The sequence below is a fragment of the Amblyomma maculatum genome, chromosome 11 (genome assembly GCF_055883805.1).
Source record: "Amblyomma maculatum isolate TAMU_Amacu chromosome 11, ASM5588380v1, whole genome shotgun sequence".
NCBI classification, from domain to species: domain Eukaryota; kingdom Metazoa; phylum Arthropoda; class Arachnida; order Ixodida; family Ixodidae; genus Amblyomma; species Amblyomma maculatum.
The window spans coordinates 68,431,670-68,448,417 of NC_139354.1; the positions used below are offsets into that span (position 1 = coordinate 68,431,670).

The 16,748-nt window shown below is 44.9% G+C and overlaps 1 long non-coding RNA gene across 2 annotated transcripts in view; it reads left to right on the plus strand.

The window, feature by feature from the left end:
* LOC146174054 (uncharacterized) overlaps positions 1 to 16,748 on the plus strand; it is a 100,754-nt gene that overhangs the window by 38,359 nt on the left and 45,647 nt on the right. For both annotated transcript variants that reach the window (XR_014702393.1, XR_014702394.1), the window contains one exon: positions 3,078 to 3,209. This is a non-coding gene — a long non-coding RNA (uncharacterized LOC146174054). The remainder of the gene's footprint in view (positions 1 to 3,077; positions 3,210 to 16,748) is intronic.

The window sequence follows — 16,748 nt, forward strand, 5'->3', positions numbered from 1 at the left end:
AATATTTAACCCACAGAACCAAAAATAATATTCTTGTATAGCCTAATTCCAGTGTATTCCGACGCAACCAATACTGCTGAAATCATCAGCAAAAAGTTCCCTGCTTCTTAACCGCCGCGGCAGACTAATTGCATTCAGATCTCAGAGTAATTAGCATTTATGCCTAAATTAAGGAGCACCTGATCTTCGACATTCAGGTCTGGGTGTATAGCAATATTGGTGACAGTGTACAATTATCCTCGAGAATACTCGCTCGAGTGCATGCGTTCTGCTACACCCGCAATGCCTTATTATATTATCTGCGCTTTTATATCGAAAAAATACTGATCTGCATGCAAAGCAATCTAGCACACAAATCAGCAAGAACACCCCACATAGACATGAGGCCCCGCTCCTATCATGTCTTACGAATGCGCCTGCATGATACGAGCAACTTCTCTCACTCGAGATATGCGCAAAGGCAACAAGGACAAAGGTTAAGCGCCATATTTCTCTCCTATCTTTCGTCCTTCTTTTCTTCATAGTCAATTTCAAAATGCAGCCTGCTCTCAGTTTTTTCGCTTGAGCAGCACATGATTCATAAATGTTTTTCTTCAGTTTCAGTTGGTTTCGGAGCGCGAAACCATCTCTTCTCGGTGTACACCTCAATAATGCCGTCAACGCGATGTCGAAGCTGATCGAACTATCTCAAAGCTGAGAATGTGCAACACATTCTCTCTCTATTTCTCTCTCTTCGCAGGAAGTTTGAACATCTCTATGGAAGAGAACGCAACTGTGCCCCGGTACAGGGTCCGCAAAGGCTGCTAGTGCGCCCGTCAGCATGGCTGAGGCTTGCTAAAAAACTGTGTTTGTGAGAGCAGGGTGCATGTAATAAGAAGACTAAATGCTACCGCGCAAGAGCAAAACAGTGTTTTAAATAAGCAAAGCGCTCGCAGATAATTTATGCATGCTAGGCTGTGTCTATGCAGAACAGAAAATGGGGGAGCGAAGTCAGAAGTATATTTAATTGTATGCCTCTAAGAATTCTAAAGCGATAGGTGGTGTTATTTCCGGTTAGCTATAATTCCCATCGAAATAAGGTGACAAAAAAAACTTACCGAGTTGCTCAAGCATCAGCTTTCTTGATGTAGAAAAGGATTTACGAAACACTGCTTCAATCAAGAGTAAAAATAGAGGCATTGTTATTCGTACTGAAAAACACTTTTTGGCATTTCTTGCTTTTCATTTTGTTATGTCTGTACCCTGTATTAAGTGTTTTTACTTCGCCTATTTGTCACTCATGTCTTAATTTCATCAATACCAATACCAGAGGCATAAAACTAGCCAGTGGGGCGTTACGCGGGTGGAAAAAGGCCATCTTAAGGCGTAATGCGCCATACAATAGGTTAAATTAGGTCTCCTTAAGTACCTTGGTTTACAGTATTTCATGTCACGAAGGCACTCAGCTTTAATGATGCCGTATTGAGGGTTTGGGAAAATTTAGCCACCCTCACTGTTTACTATAATATCTCATGATTTTAGAAGAAGACAAAAAATCAACAGAGACAGGTTCAATTGTGAGAACGCAAAAGCACTATCATGTGCGGTATTGTGGAGTGGTTAGAGCGCCCGTCTCGGCTGCGGGAGGTAGTTAGTTCGAAACCCACCGCCGGACACCCACCGGTAAAAATGGGTACAAGCGTCCCCCGGCCTGGCGCTCGGCTTTTCCAGGGGACCGCACATAGCACCTCATCGAACTGAGTAATGCAACTTTGCACAGTCGAGATGGGTCATCCGCCTTGACTTCTGAGGACGTTGCTTTCCGGCGTTCATGACTGTCCATGTGCTGTTAAGCACGCATGGCACAGCACACCTGCACATTTAGTGCGCCAAACTATTATCACATATGCGAATTTCACGGAACCCGCGTCGCATTATTTCTTGCCATGGATACCCGGACACCGCCAAAAAACAGTTCCCGCTCTTGTCATCTGAATGCTACTACCTTCCCGAAGCACGCTTGGTATGATGACAGCGGTGCTTGCTGTGCAAGTGTGCAGAAGCGACATTCTTGCACAGTTTTCAGTTTTCTTGCAGTTTTCTTGGCCACTCTGCAGTTATAAACTCCTCTACTACACTTGCAATACTACAAGACTTCCGCAACACTGAGCAAGTTGTATACATTTCAATGTGCGGATCTGAATAAATCAAGCACCACATTTCGTTAGTTCCGACTGAATCCGTTCACATTCATCGTACAAGTAATGCAATGTGCAGAAAGGACACTTCTACGTACCTCCAGGTGCAACATACCATGAAATATTTTTGAAAAGGCAAGGTGCGGTGCCCCAGACCCCATGTTACAGCCCAAACAATTTTTCTCAATTTTATTTCACTAACTCTTTGAATAAAAAATCGAGTAACATCTGCTTGCTCTATGAAAATCAGCCGATCACGCCTAGCTCATTTAAACATGCGATGTATTCCACGCTGTGAAATAAATGACGTCGTCTTCGTTACGTTAAACCTACGCCAATCCTTTAACTTAGGTAAATATACCATAGGCATGTGTCCTCTGGGCGAGTACGGTGAAGGTACGCAAGCATAGTTTCGGGCGAATCACCAGGCGACGTGGTAGAGGATTTGTACGTCCGCGCTGGGTGTTACACTATCATTGTCCAGCAATGAATTTATTGGTGAGTAAATGTATACTTGTATTATGTTGAGAACGAAAAAATTGTCTGTGCAAAATTTTCTTGATGTGGAATAATTAGTTTATTAGACCCAGAATAGTCAATTAGATGTCAAAAGAACCAGGGACGTCGCAATTATGCAACCATACGTCAGACTTGTCCCAAAAATGTATGAAAAAAAAAGCAGAAATAAAATAGTGAAGAAAGAAGCAAATGGGTGAAAATGAGTGAAAATATTCGTAGGAAAAGCTTTCGCCTTGCCTCACTTAAGAGAGATCTAAAGGCCTTAAATGACTTTAAGCACTGATGCCACAGATTTTGTCTTAACATCCGAAAATCTTAATTACTTCAGCAGCACGTACTTAATTGTTTTGGTGCTCACTAACTCCACTGCTTTCTTTGCAGGCGGCGATACCCCATACTCACTGTGTTAGTGAACAAATGGCTGGACAACAGGAATTTGTCCGCACATTTCTGCAGAACACACTTTGAGTGTTATTAAACTGCCTTCCCCGAATGCGTTCAGATCCAGTTTTAGTAAGTATATTTAGAGAGTACTTTACAGCATTTTTCACATTATATTATAATATTAAATATTATAATATTATGTGATAATATTGTGACCTGCTTTCGGGCGGAATGCGAAAGAAGCTGGAGAGAATTAAAAAAGAAACGGAAGAAGCGGAACCGCCTCCCCAATGCCACGGCGAACAAAAATACTTTTCATCCTTCCTATAACGCTTACAGTTGTAGTTTATGGGAAAACGCAAATTCCTGGTAGCGAGACAGATAATCGACAAGAACTAAATAGTGGCGAATGTTGATAACACACAAGTCAACACCAACTTTTTTCCATAGCGAATGGTCCGTTTCGAACAGTACGTCCAGGCCTCTGAGGTATTCCTCGAATCTTTCGACAACCAGTCACGGCTAACGCCTCCTTTTCTATTGGCGCCTAGCGCTCTTCAGTTTTCGTCAGGGAACGCGAGGCGAACGCTAGCGGGTATCGCTCATCGTTACGTAGCGATTGGGAGAGGACTTGGGCCAGCCGAAAGAAGAAGCGTCTGCAGAACTAAACATCGGAAGGCGAGGATCGAACAGAACCATGCATTTCGCGGAACAGATAACAGATTTCACACTTTCGAACGCAGCGTTATGCGCTGAGCCCCGAATCCAGGAGCTATCTTTACACAAACGCTCACAGAAAGCAGCGGTAGTGTGAGCTAGGTGCGGCACGAAGCACACCAATTGGTTGGCCATACCCAGAGCATTGCGCAATTCCGCTACATCGTTCGGTACCTTCATTTCTTTCACAGCATTTACCTTAGCCGGATCGGATTGAACGCCTTCCTGACATAGAATATGACACCAAACAATGAGCCTTTTAACGCCAAAGGCACACTTGGAATTGCTTAACATACATTTTGTTTTACCAACCTGCTCAAGACGTTAGCAAACCTAGAATAACGTTGTTGCTTGTCTTCGCCAAGGCCTGAAGAATCGTTCATCGCGTTTACAACTCCAGGTGGGTCTCACAGGATTTGGGACATTCTTTTCTGAAATCATTCTGAAATCATTCAAGTGCTGACGTAATCCCGAAAAGTACCCTGGTACAACATGACCACCTGAGCGTAGTAATGATTGCAGTAAATTCCGCCGAAGCCTTGCTAAAGCGTACTTCACAGAAACTAGAATTTACGGGCAGTATAGAAAAACGTTTTGCACCGGCTATAAAACCCAGAGCTTGATACACTGTGGGAAGTGTGCACTTCTGTCCTAGGATGCACTTATTCAGTTGTGTAATGTCTACACTGATCCTGACATCTGCACTTGGCTTTGCCATTGGTATTATGCCTGCACACCACTCGGAAGGCCCATCAACCTTACGAATAACGCCAATCTGCTTCATTTTCCCGAGTTCAAGATGGACATGTTCCCTGAGCGGAATTGGAGCTCTGCGTAGTGCATTTAGAGCATACGGAACCGCATTTGGCAAAACCTTACCGCATACCCTCCTGGCATGCCACCCAGATTACTGCAAATTTCGGAGCCCGGTACGCTACCGGCAGACCCCTTCTGTGCGACTGAGTCGACAAACTTCATGGCTCCTAGTACCTGGAGAGCGGGGAAACCGAGAAGGACATGTGGCAGTGGGCTGACACGTAACATGCTTGGCAAGAACGTTTTCCCTTTCCAGCGCTGTCTGCATGGAATTTGCACAAACCATTGAGGCGTGAATCGCTCGGGCCTGTCAAAACTTCGTCGGCTTTCGTTGCGTGCATAGGGACAGAAGGAAGAGATGACGGGATCAAGGCAATTTCAACACCAGTATCAACTTTTGCAAACACTAGAACAGAGTTAACACATACTTGAATGTACCGTGCTTTTGAACCTGGCATTCCTCTCTCCTACACGAAATTTGGTCCCGCGTCTGCTTGTACGGACGAAACTCGTACCTGGCGTTGGTTGCCTGTCGAAGTCTTTTTGATGCATGCTTTAACCAACCATCCCTTTAAGCTGCAGTGGTTGTACTTCACCGTCTTCGCTGAGCAAACTGATCAGGGATGCAGGGAGTAACCGCAGTAGACACAGCGTCCGTCATGACGCATTGAGGAGGTGGCGTTACAGCGTTGAGGCTTTTCGTGACGTTCCACGGTTTCGACTGTTTCTACGGGGCCAACTGTCATATTTTCGCCCGGATGAGGTATTCTCGAGGCTTGATCTGCCATGAAATTGCAAAGGAGTTTCTTCTGCTGCTGAACCGCCTTTTAGGGCGTGCTTTTGAAAGGGCGGACGCAAGAGACAGCTTTCAGTCAAAGTGTAGTGACTGAGAATTTTTCTCCTCTCAGTCCGACGACCAACCTGTTTCAGATTAGGAGTTACTTAAAATCGCCAAAATCACACTGGTCCGCTTGAAATGCAACGCTTATCATTAACTGGTCTACGGACTCGTCGGACATTTAATGCCGCTAGTGAAATCAAGCCCTCTTGTGCAAATCGTTGATCTTTTTCGCGAAATACATCTCAAATTTCTTGACGACGTCGAAATTCGAGTCCTTGTCCGAAAGACAGAAGGTGGCAAAAGTGTCCCGAACTTGTCGTGCCATAATGTAAAGAAGCCTTCGGACCTGTGCATCTTCTGAGCGTTCGTTGAGTCACAATGCAAGCGATCGTCGTCGAAAGGTTGAATCCATGCCGGCCACTCAGATGTGCTGTCGAATTCCAGCGGTAGCGGCTGTTGAAGGCCCGGTGCTGTGAAACTTTTGGTTCCGTTCATCTCCCGATGCTTCATTTCTACCGCATTTCACAGCATTAAACGTCTGAAGCCACACCATACCGGCCTCCAGCTGCTATCAGCTTGAGCGTCGCACCGAAGCATAGACTCTATCAGGGACGCATGGACAAACAGCTAGATCAGCGGGCGAGCCCAGAGCGAAAGACGACGTCGGTTTATTGCAGCAACGTAACATTTGGTTGGAGGTGAGGGTAATCTCCATCCTCGCATTGGAGCATCGACGCCATCTCTAAGCCAGGACCGTGAGCCGAAAACCCATGGAGATCGTCGCACAGCTCCGCTCCAGCCCCTTCTGCTCAGACCCGACCAGCCGCTTTCCCCAGCCCCGTCCCAAGCCCCGTCCCCAGCCCTGACCACAACACACGATGACCAGGAAGAGCCCAAAGCGGACCCGACCGACCCCATGACGAAGCGTCCTCACGGCCACTGGAGCGAAGAGAGTAACCCCGCCCAAGCCGTCCTTCGTGTTCAGGGGCCTTGGAATTCGGCAAACGGGGAACATTGGACCTGATTCTCCGAAGCAAACATTCATCCCATCACGCATTCATTGTGGTGGCAAGCATTTCATCTCCGAGTCCTCCGTCTGTGTTCATTTGTCACATATCATGCATTGGATTACAAGCAATCGATCTGGACGATTGCTCGGTGGCCCCGGGTCATGCTACGAAGACGACGAAGTGGGCAGTGGCGCAGGGCGGAGTGCTCGCACTAGGCACGCTGGCCATTAAAGCATATTACATCGTCATGTCATCACGTCGTTCTGTTTCTGTTGTGTTGCCTTGCTCCATCGCTTGTCATGCCACCACGTAACAATATATAGGCACGATGATGTTAGGGTTACCACGTGACTCGAATACAGACCCATGTTCGCACAGGTTCTAGCGCTTCAGAAGGACTCAGCATTAGTGTCAAACTCCGGTTTAAACTAGCGTGCTGTTTGAGCTTGAATCTTGAATACAGATCCAGGCCGCACGATATAAAACCCTGGTCACAGTTTACCCCGCTTTGGCCCTAGATAATAGCAATATAGCCTAAATTTTATTTATGCCACTACAGTTGAAAAGAATTTAACAAGTATTGCAACTTAGACAGTAAGCAACAAAACCAAATAATAAAATTCGCACCAGACACTTTTGTTTTCCTTTATTTCGATGTAATAAGGCTCATTTGCAGTCTTATGTTCGTCGAAATCCATATGATCGTCGTTGAATAGGTCCAAGAAATTTCACGTCGAAGCCCTCTGGAAATGGGCCATCTTTGCTAAAACAGGTCCCCCACCAGCGACTGTTCGGCTCCCCATAACACCCGCATCCGGGTGGGCACTGGTTTTTGGATGCTCTCGGGCTGCACTAAGTAGGAAAAAAATAGCGAAGGTAAAGGTCGGTCGTAAGGAAGTGTAAAAACGTGAATACACTGTCTCTGTTTAAAAAAAAATAGCATACTTCATTCAAGAAAGCGGCTCACATTTCCTGACATTTTGCTAAGTTTGTTTACATGTAGGCATGATCTTTCTTGGTAAATCCACATGCATATCAAAATAAATGCTGTTCTTTTTTCCTATCTGGCACTTCCTCATTAAAAAAATGTTTCTTTCCTGCATAACGCTGCATATTTGGCAAATTTTGATAAGATACATACTCCACAAAACCAGCAGCAGAGGATCGCTTACGAGATGGGGCAACGAACAAACTCATTATCATATTTTCTATTTTACTAAAAACCAAGTATATACATGCTGATTATGCAAAATAATTACTCGGAGATATGTAGACATTTACTGGGAAATACGCTATCTAAACCAACAAATTAGGCCTACAAATGTTTTGCAAATATATTTCTTGGCACTACATAAAAAAAGAAAACTAAGCAATTCCACACTTCTTAACTATTGTTATTTCGAAAATTTATAAATGCTTGCTTCAGTAAGTATACACCTTAAAAGCGACTCGCATTCCTTCGGCCATTTTGAATGTGCCTTACTTGAAAACATTTGCTGGGGTCTTTTTTACGCCGTCCTTTCCTTGACGTGGCTACAATGACTTTTTGCTTCCCTACCACTTTCTTTGCTGAAACCGAGGCTGCACTCCTCAAATATTAGATCTACCCCTGCGGTATAACACGACAACACCTGCTTTGGTGGCAATGGGTACAAAATTATAACTTCGTCGATGCGATACTTTGTTTCAAGAGCCGGCCCGTCAACACAATTTATTAGGGCGAAAGCCTTAAAGGCGAAAGCCTAAGGCGAAAGCCTTTAAAGGCTCATACTGTCGTCGACAAAACCTGTCCGCGCGAGCGGTGCATGCACCTGATTGGTCGACAGAGAAGTGACGTCACCAGCCGCCAAATTCGAAACGACCAACCAAATTTTGAGGCGAAAGCCTGTAACTATCACTAGCCAATAGTATGGTTAGACGTTTCGAGACGCCGTCACATGGTGACGTCATGACTGGTGATGACGTCACGAGAAGATTCACGCTTATACGAAGCTGGCCTCGCCGGGCGCTCGATCCAGGCGTCCATGTGGCGCCTCTCATTTGGCGATTCCTCGAACGCCGCACCGGAGCATATATAGAAATAGACGCAGTATAGCAGGCATCAGCGGCGTTTATAATTAGTTGACAGCAAAGAAGAGGCGCAGTACCTGTCACAATTGTAGTCAATCACAAACGGTCTCGCAGTCAATCCCTAAGCAGCGCCGCGGAGGTTTTCGCCTTGAAGCACTTTAGTGAGCAAACAGTGCCTCTGAATTTTATTTTCTGTGGCTCTGTTCGTATACGACAGTTTGTGCGTGTGCTGCCTTCCAAGAGTGAGGTGCGAAAGCGTGCTGCTGTGACAGCAGTGTTACCAATTTTATTTTTCTAGGCCCACGAAATTTTCCTCCTGATTACTAACAAATTTTATAACACGAAGTAGTGCAAAACAACCTCACATATGCGTCGTACTTCGATCTAACTTTCATGGTTAAGTTATACAAGTTATGGCGCGTTTTTTGTTTTCAATTAGGCATATCTAGTTTTAATATTAAAGAAATATTTTCATCACCAGTCGTGCATAACCCACTCCTGGCGAGCTTAAAAGCGCTCACTGCTGAAGGACCAGTCAAGGCGATTCGAAACTTAGATGTCTTTCTTCAAAATTTCGCTAACATAAGTAAGCATTAAGAATTAGCTGTATTGAAAGCTGGGTATGCTGGTCGAAGTTTGAAATTTCTTATAGCGAATAAGGGAACGCGCAAAGTTGGATACGCTGATGAAGACAAACGCTAACAAGAATGCAGCAGCGTTGAAATCCGGGTTATTTGGTGCATGTTCTTGAAAAATAAAAGGGTTCAAAGACAAAGGACAGAAGAGATAAGGCACACATCGACTGTACGAGGGGCGTTCATAAGGTTCGTATTATTGGCATGAAGGAACGAATTAAGGAAGTGAAACTCATATGTCAGGTTATTATTCATCGGCACATTCCTCTCCTAAGACCTTTGACTTCTGCCACTGTTAGACGAACTGCAGCAATTATTCTCTGTAGGCCTCTAAACGTCGAGAGTTCGAGAATATTTCCACTTTAATAATCACTTCCTTGTCGTGCCGGCACAGTTACCCGCTCAATGGGGTTTTGTGGGAGTGAAGAGAATGAAGTGACTTGATGCGAGGAGAACTGAAAATGTTCACGGCGGTAATATTTTGTATCCCAAGACGGGACCAAGTGTGCAACCGCCACCTGTTCCGAGTGAGCGGCTGCGCATGCATTTTGATGACGCAGACGGGTACCTCTTGCAAGAAAGGCAGCCTTCGTCACGTGGAAACTATTTCGGAGAAGAGCATGCACTGAGCGTGCACTCGAATTAACATGTTCCAATATTTATTCGGTGGTAATCTTTTTTTAGCGAGAACTAGACCGTCCTAATGTAGATGAAGTTAGCTCGCAAAACATTTGTCTAAAACAAGAGTATGTCTTTAGTCGTATGTGTCACTTCTAGTCTCAGTAAAAGGTTTTGGGCTTCTTTCACCTACATTTGCAGTACCAACTAGCCCGAACACACTGACTTTACAGCCTTCTTTGTCACAGTAATTTTGATTCACCATTCAGCAATGGTCTAACACGCCGTTGTTGGTGTCCAGGCTTTTTCTACTGAGCTACAACCATATGCGCCGTTTGGCAATTTTTGTTGTAAGCTATGGCATAGCCGTTGTGCACTGTTATTGCCTTGCATGAATCTTCTTTGAAGGGTGGACCTTCAAATACAGGAAGCGGATATTGCCGAGTACATCAATTCCCAATGAATACCTCTTGTCGTTGTGCACTGCTATCACATTGACATGAGCATTCCTTGAAGGGCGGATCTTCAAGTACAGGAAGCGGATATCGAAGTGTACTTGGTCGGAGTAGCCTCTGTTCGATGTTCTAGCCACGTCGTTTTACCATATAAGACATAATATTTACTTCGTGCTGCATTTTGAGAGACCTATGTTTATTGTGGTGCCTCTCATGTACGCCGGACAAATGTACCGGGCTGATAATACCAATTTTATGAACGCCTTTTACTAACAACTCTTCTCTGTCTTTCGACATTTTACTGGTTTATTTTCAAGAGCTAACTAGACGTGGTGTCCGTGTTGTCCACCCTGTATTCGATTGCAAAATTACTCACTTAGCCGTCCGGCCCAGACTAAGGAAGCAATTTCGAGACACTTAAGACAGCATACATGTGTGAAGGCTAAGGCCCGAATTCTGAAACACTCCTTGCCTTACTAAGGGCTCCTCACACACTCTAAGGCGGCCTGACGTCAATTCTGAAACGTCCCTTACTAAGGGGCCCTAAGTTAGGGCCCCCTTGGTGCTTCCCTGAGCTTAGGCTGCCAGGATGTTACCTTCGTGCTTCCTAACGTCGCTCCTCTACCTGAACGCATGCTTCTCCGCACGACTGTGCACGCGGTACGCTTGGCTACGGGCAGGTGTCGTGTGCAGTCAAGATGGCCGCGGTCTGCTGACGCTTGAGTCTGTCTTTGGGTTCGGTGCTTGCCAGTTCTCGCGGACAGCACAACTGTTTTCTGCCGTTTGTTCTAGCGAGCAGCAAGAATGACGCTGCGTTACCTATCGGAAGACGACAGCTTTGAAAGTTACGCAAGATTTCTGCGACGCGCGACTGAACTTGTTTACGGCGGTGTTTACAAGGCACCGGCGGTGTCTCGTCTCCGGCATCTCACCGACAGGCAGAATCCGCTCGAATACTACACAGAAGGCAATCGAAACGCGAGGACAAAACCAACAAAATGCAGCGACGCGCGGCGACGATGGCGATGTGACCTCTCGACGCCGGTCAGATGTTACGACGGTTGCCAGACTGAGTTTGCTTTCCCGTCCAATACAGCGCTTTTGTCATTCTTTTTTTGGTGCTTAACCAAACAAATAGAATTTATGGCCAGATGTATCGATGAAACTATAAAGTTAACAACGCTAGCAGTATACTTTAGCAATACAGTGCATATTTTTTGCATCTTTTGCGTATAGTCTCGAAACCAGCACTCTTTTCGGTTCGGCCTGCTTTGCTGAGGCGCTCCTTAGGCAGGGAAGGCGATGGGGAGCTTCTGGAATACGCATTTGCCTTCTGGGGGCGCCTTACGTTTAGGGAGCATGGAGGGCTCCTTGCGCAAGGTTAGGAAGCGGTCTAAAGTTAGGAGCGTTTCAGAATCCGGGCCTAAATCTCGTTTGCTCAATGATATCAGATTCCCCCGCATCCTCCAGTGGTACTCACAACATCAGGACCGGTAGCGTGATGCCCTCTGTAGTTGCAAATTAAGCTTCTCTGATGGTGCCCCTCGCACTCCTCCTCTCCTCTTCCTCCAAAAACGCCCGCTGTGCTAGGTGACGTGGTGTATTGAGGTGATTAGACCACATATTTGCGCGCCCTAATTATCGGTTCAAATTCCTCTCACTAACTACACTGCCAGATGATGCCAATAACCGAGCAGAATTGTGGGCACCAACATAAAATTTCACGAAGGGCGGCTGTGTGACAATTTTGATACAATTTTGATATTGAAGGGAAGCAGCTAGTCGCGCCAGGATATCCGGGGAAATATTGTATGTTTTTGGTGCCTATATTTTCTGTCCCATGACTTCGGAAGCCTGAAATATGGCAATCAACTATAAACCAAATATCCCACATGAAAGCCTCCTTTCACGCTTTCTGTTTTTGAGATGAGTCAACGCTACTTTCATGCATCGTTACCTTACTCCACCAGAACGCACGTGTCGGCACATATGAAAAAGCTCTGAACTTTCTTAGTGAGTTGGCTGCAGCCAAGGTCAATTGCATATTGGTATGGTAAGGTATCGTTTGAAATGGTATGGTATGGTATGGTATGGTATGGTATGGTATGGTATGGTATGGTATGGTATGGTATGGTATGGTATGGTATGGTATGGTATGGTATGGTATGGTATGGTATGGTATGGTATGGTATGGTGTGGTATGGTATGGTATGGTACAGCATCGTATCGTATGGCATTGCACAGTGCCAAAAACTATAGTTTAGAACATGAATTTACGTTCTGATACCTCAGATTTCTAAGAAAGATGATAATAAAAGGCTCATAAATAATTTCAGGCATCTGATGATCATTAACATGCACCGACACCATGCGCCACGTGGACACCATTCGCGTTTCTCCTTTATCGATACTCTGAAGGACGCCTCCTGAACCGTGAGAAAAGGATGCATGTAGCCCGTTTTGCTCAATTCAGACAATTCTACTTTTACACGCATGCTCCCGGCCCTATGAATTCATATGCGGCTCCATAGCCTGAGAGCTTTTCACTACCCTATAAGCCACTAAATGTGTTATATACTTATGTAGCCCTTCAATTGTTTTGAACCTAATGATCATAAGGACCACCCCATTTTAGCTAAAACCAGTATAATGTAACAACAATTTCAAATTTTCAATTAAATCCAGTAGGCGGTTTAATGGCGACGTCGTTCTCCTTTTCAGATCAAATAAAACAAACAACCCCAAGCCAGGCAGCAATATTTGTTGAAATACGAGATGAAAAAAGCAATCTTGTCACGTAGCCAGCCTCGCATCCTTCACGCGGGAACTCAAAACAGATGCGCAGAAAGATTTCGTATCGGCCTCTGCCTTTTTATTCCCGCAACAGTCGCTTTTGCACCGTATGGGCGTATACAAGGGACCTGAATGCCCGCACCCCGACGCCGGGGACAGACTGTCTTTCATTAGTCTTGCAAGGTATTCTTCGACGAATCATCCCAGACCGTCGGAGATAAAATTACAATCGCAATCGGTTTTGAGCAGCATAAAGTAGAATCCGAACCGGCAGCTAGAGGCGCCGCCGAAGGAGCACCGCTCCCCCTTCCCATTCTGAGTCATTCCGGGCAGAATGCTGAGAAAGGTATAAAGTAGGGTTGTTTGGCGCCAAGGAAGTTGGAGTTGTCAGGACTCCACACATATACGGTCATTCCACGATAGCTAGGCTCTGAATATGTCACGCACGACTTTGTAATCCTAACTGCTGTACTGTTTTATGGTTCTTTTCCTCAGATTAAATTATGATTCCTCCCTACCTCTAATAAAGGAAGTTAAATTGACATCTCACCTCGAGCCTCCTGATCTACTTCAATGCAAAGAGCTAAACTAAAACCCCGCTGTACGAACTGCAGGCCTCATGGTCAAGATTCAGTTCGTTACCCTTGGACGCACTTCGATAGAATACAATTCCACTTTAAAACGCATGAAGTTGCTAGGATGAGTGTATTACGATTTCATGCTCAAATTGCACCATTGCACGCTGTCTGAGAATAGCACACCGAAGTTCATAGACACTAACTGATTTGACCCCATCTTAATAGCATCAGGAACCAAAACTATTTTAGATTTATCAATACCGATCGCACAAAGTGCAGAAACGTCACGTTTGCATTCACTGTATGACCTTGGGAACTACACGACTACACGACTACACAGCTTTCCTGCCTTACCTCGACCGACCCTGTCTTGCTCCGCTTACAATGTTGCGGCAGTAAGCTAAGCACTACAACTGACGATGCCAACGCTTATGAAGTCGACGAATTGTGAAAACGTCTGAACCTATGTGCCCTTGGGTTTTCGAGTGTTTTCTTCAGTGACTTTAGTTTGTACGAGCTTCTCCTGAGACCGAACAAGACAGCTGTTGACGAAGCAGCTGTTTGTCTGAATGTAAAGTTCAAAGTGATATAATCACCACGGAAAGAGTATTGAATGACTTGAAGCAGCATCTTCAAATTTTTATCCTCATTAAACCTAACACCCCACCGACCGGAGATAGCGCATTTGAGTTCATAAACATTAACTACTTCGCGCACATGATAGTGCCAGCGACTGCCAAGACTGCTCTTTGCTCCACGGATACCTATTTGGCACATTCAAATCAATCCCAAGCGAAGCCGACAATATACCGACATGCTGTTTTATTAAACAAACCGACTATATTCTCGTGCTATGCCGTAAGTGTCCATGCCCACCCTAGAAAGTAGTACCAGCTCAGCCCTTTTCTTCCTCGTCTATGTAGTGGCAGTGAACGAAAAATTGCAACGAACGATGTGAAGGCAACAAAGTGAATGATGTAGGAACACTTAGTGTCCCGAGATTGATGAGTGTTCTCAGTTACCAGGTGTTTGGCGTCTTATGAAATTTAAGACAGGACACCAAAACACAGAAGGATTTGGTGTTTACATGACTACTAGAAAGGCAGGAAAGCACCTGAAGGAGGTTGAGGTTTTGCACTCTGTAAAGCCAGCGTACTATAACGTACACCTTTTTTTAGAAGCGGGTGAAATATAACGAACAAATGAAGTTTCGAAAAACAAGAAGGCGTGAGAGATACATGTGCAATTAGTGGCGTTAGTGACATGAATACCGTGCAGGTGTTCTCGTGCGTAAAATTACCGCAGATGTAATAATACATGATCGATTCTGGGTTAAATATTCAACGTAAAGGAGCTTTCACCCAAGGCCAAGAATGGTCCACGTTGGAATTTTGTCATTCATTAAGTTCCACGTAAGCTATAGATGGTGCGATACTTGCAGGGCAGTCATAAAAAAGGTTTGCAACTTGTTGCCGTTTATTTAGTTTTTTTGTTGCGAAAGCAACACTACAACAGCCAGAGCGAGACTTTGGGTGGCAGCAGCTACGGCGTGGAGAGGTGTAGCTATGAGAAGAAGAAATAGAAACAACAAAAAAGAAGAAGACACGACAAAGGAGAAGACGAAAAAAAAGAGACGACGAAGAAGAAGACGACGAAGAAGAAAAAGAAAACAAAGAAGATCGAGAAAATGAAGAAACCAAAGAAGACAAATAAGAACAAGAAGAAGAAGAGGAAGACGAATGCTCGGTCTCCGGTAGCTAATGCTTTTGCTCCCCATTCGGTTCAGCAGCTTTGAACCCGTCTCATTTTTTTACGTGTCCTTCACAATAATAGGAGTCATACCAATGCCATTTTGGACCGCTTCTAATTGACCTTTAGGCAACGCAAATCTCAAATGATAAAAGCTAGTTTTTCTATACAAAGCTTCCCTCAGCAGACTGGGAGGTTCTTGTTTGTTTTATTAACAGCCTCATTCACCTTTTATTGCAGTCTTAGATACTACCTGAAGACTCATTAAAAGCTTATATAATTTCTAGCAGTATTTTCATAATAGTATCTTACAATACTTCACAAGTGAAACATTTATTTTGAAACATGCTCATCATTAATTTCATGCGGCAGTTTACCAACTACTCAATGCGAGACCACTCTTATCCCCATGCTCATAACAGTACCTTGTGATATTCCACAGGTGGTTCAGAGCCGGAAGATGCCCCAGAAAGCTTCACGTCTTTGGGACCTTATCGCACTAACTACTAGGATGATTTTGAAAAAGAAGAATGATGGTTTTCCCATACCGCATTAATTGTACAGCTATTCAAGTAGCCTACGTGCACGTGATAACGTTTAACGTTTTACTTCGCCTCCCGTACAATTCTCAAGTGCTTTGCTCATCAATATCCTCCAGTAACTTTCTATAGGCCTATCACGTTTATATATGGCATTCGTACTTTCATGAGCGTGAGACGAGCAACCATTCCTTTTTCTCCACAGTCCCCTATATCTTCCTCCGATTATGTTTCACGCAGACTAAGTAGAGGCAGAAAACTAAAGGGCTTATTGATATACGGACCAACCTTACTTACGTATATCCCTCGAACTCGAGGTTGCTACGTCGCTTCACTTTATGTTATCCCTATAAATTTTATGACGTGAGACAGCCGACTGCTCTCTTCTAACCTCTGATCGGTTACCACGTCTTCTTGATTTAGTAGTCGCGCTGGCCGCTTTCCGCAGTAATACTAACCACCGTGACGTCAACGCTCGAGCCACCTAGCCACTTAGAAACTTAGAGTCGATCAATGCTTTCCAGAAATGCCCGAAGCCCACGAAGTACCTTCGTCGCCAACATGCTTAACGCTAAACAGGACTCGCTCTTCCTACTGTGGTCCACTGCGTGCCGTCACTTAGTGGTTCTTATTGCTTATTTCTCCTCGAGGTGGAATCCCATTTGTCAGTTTTTTCACTTGATTTCACCATAAAGCCTGTTTGCCCAGCCGCATCACCTATATAATTTGCTTATTCGACGTATCGCTTACAACACAACGGGCACGCCTAACACTATAGGTCATACAAGGAGCAGATGACGACGGATACTATCATTACCCCAGCGGAGAGCTCAGTTGACGAAGTGAC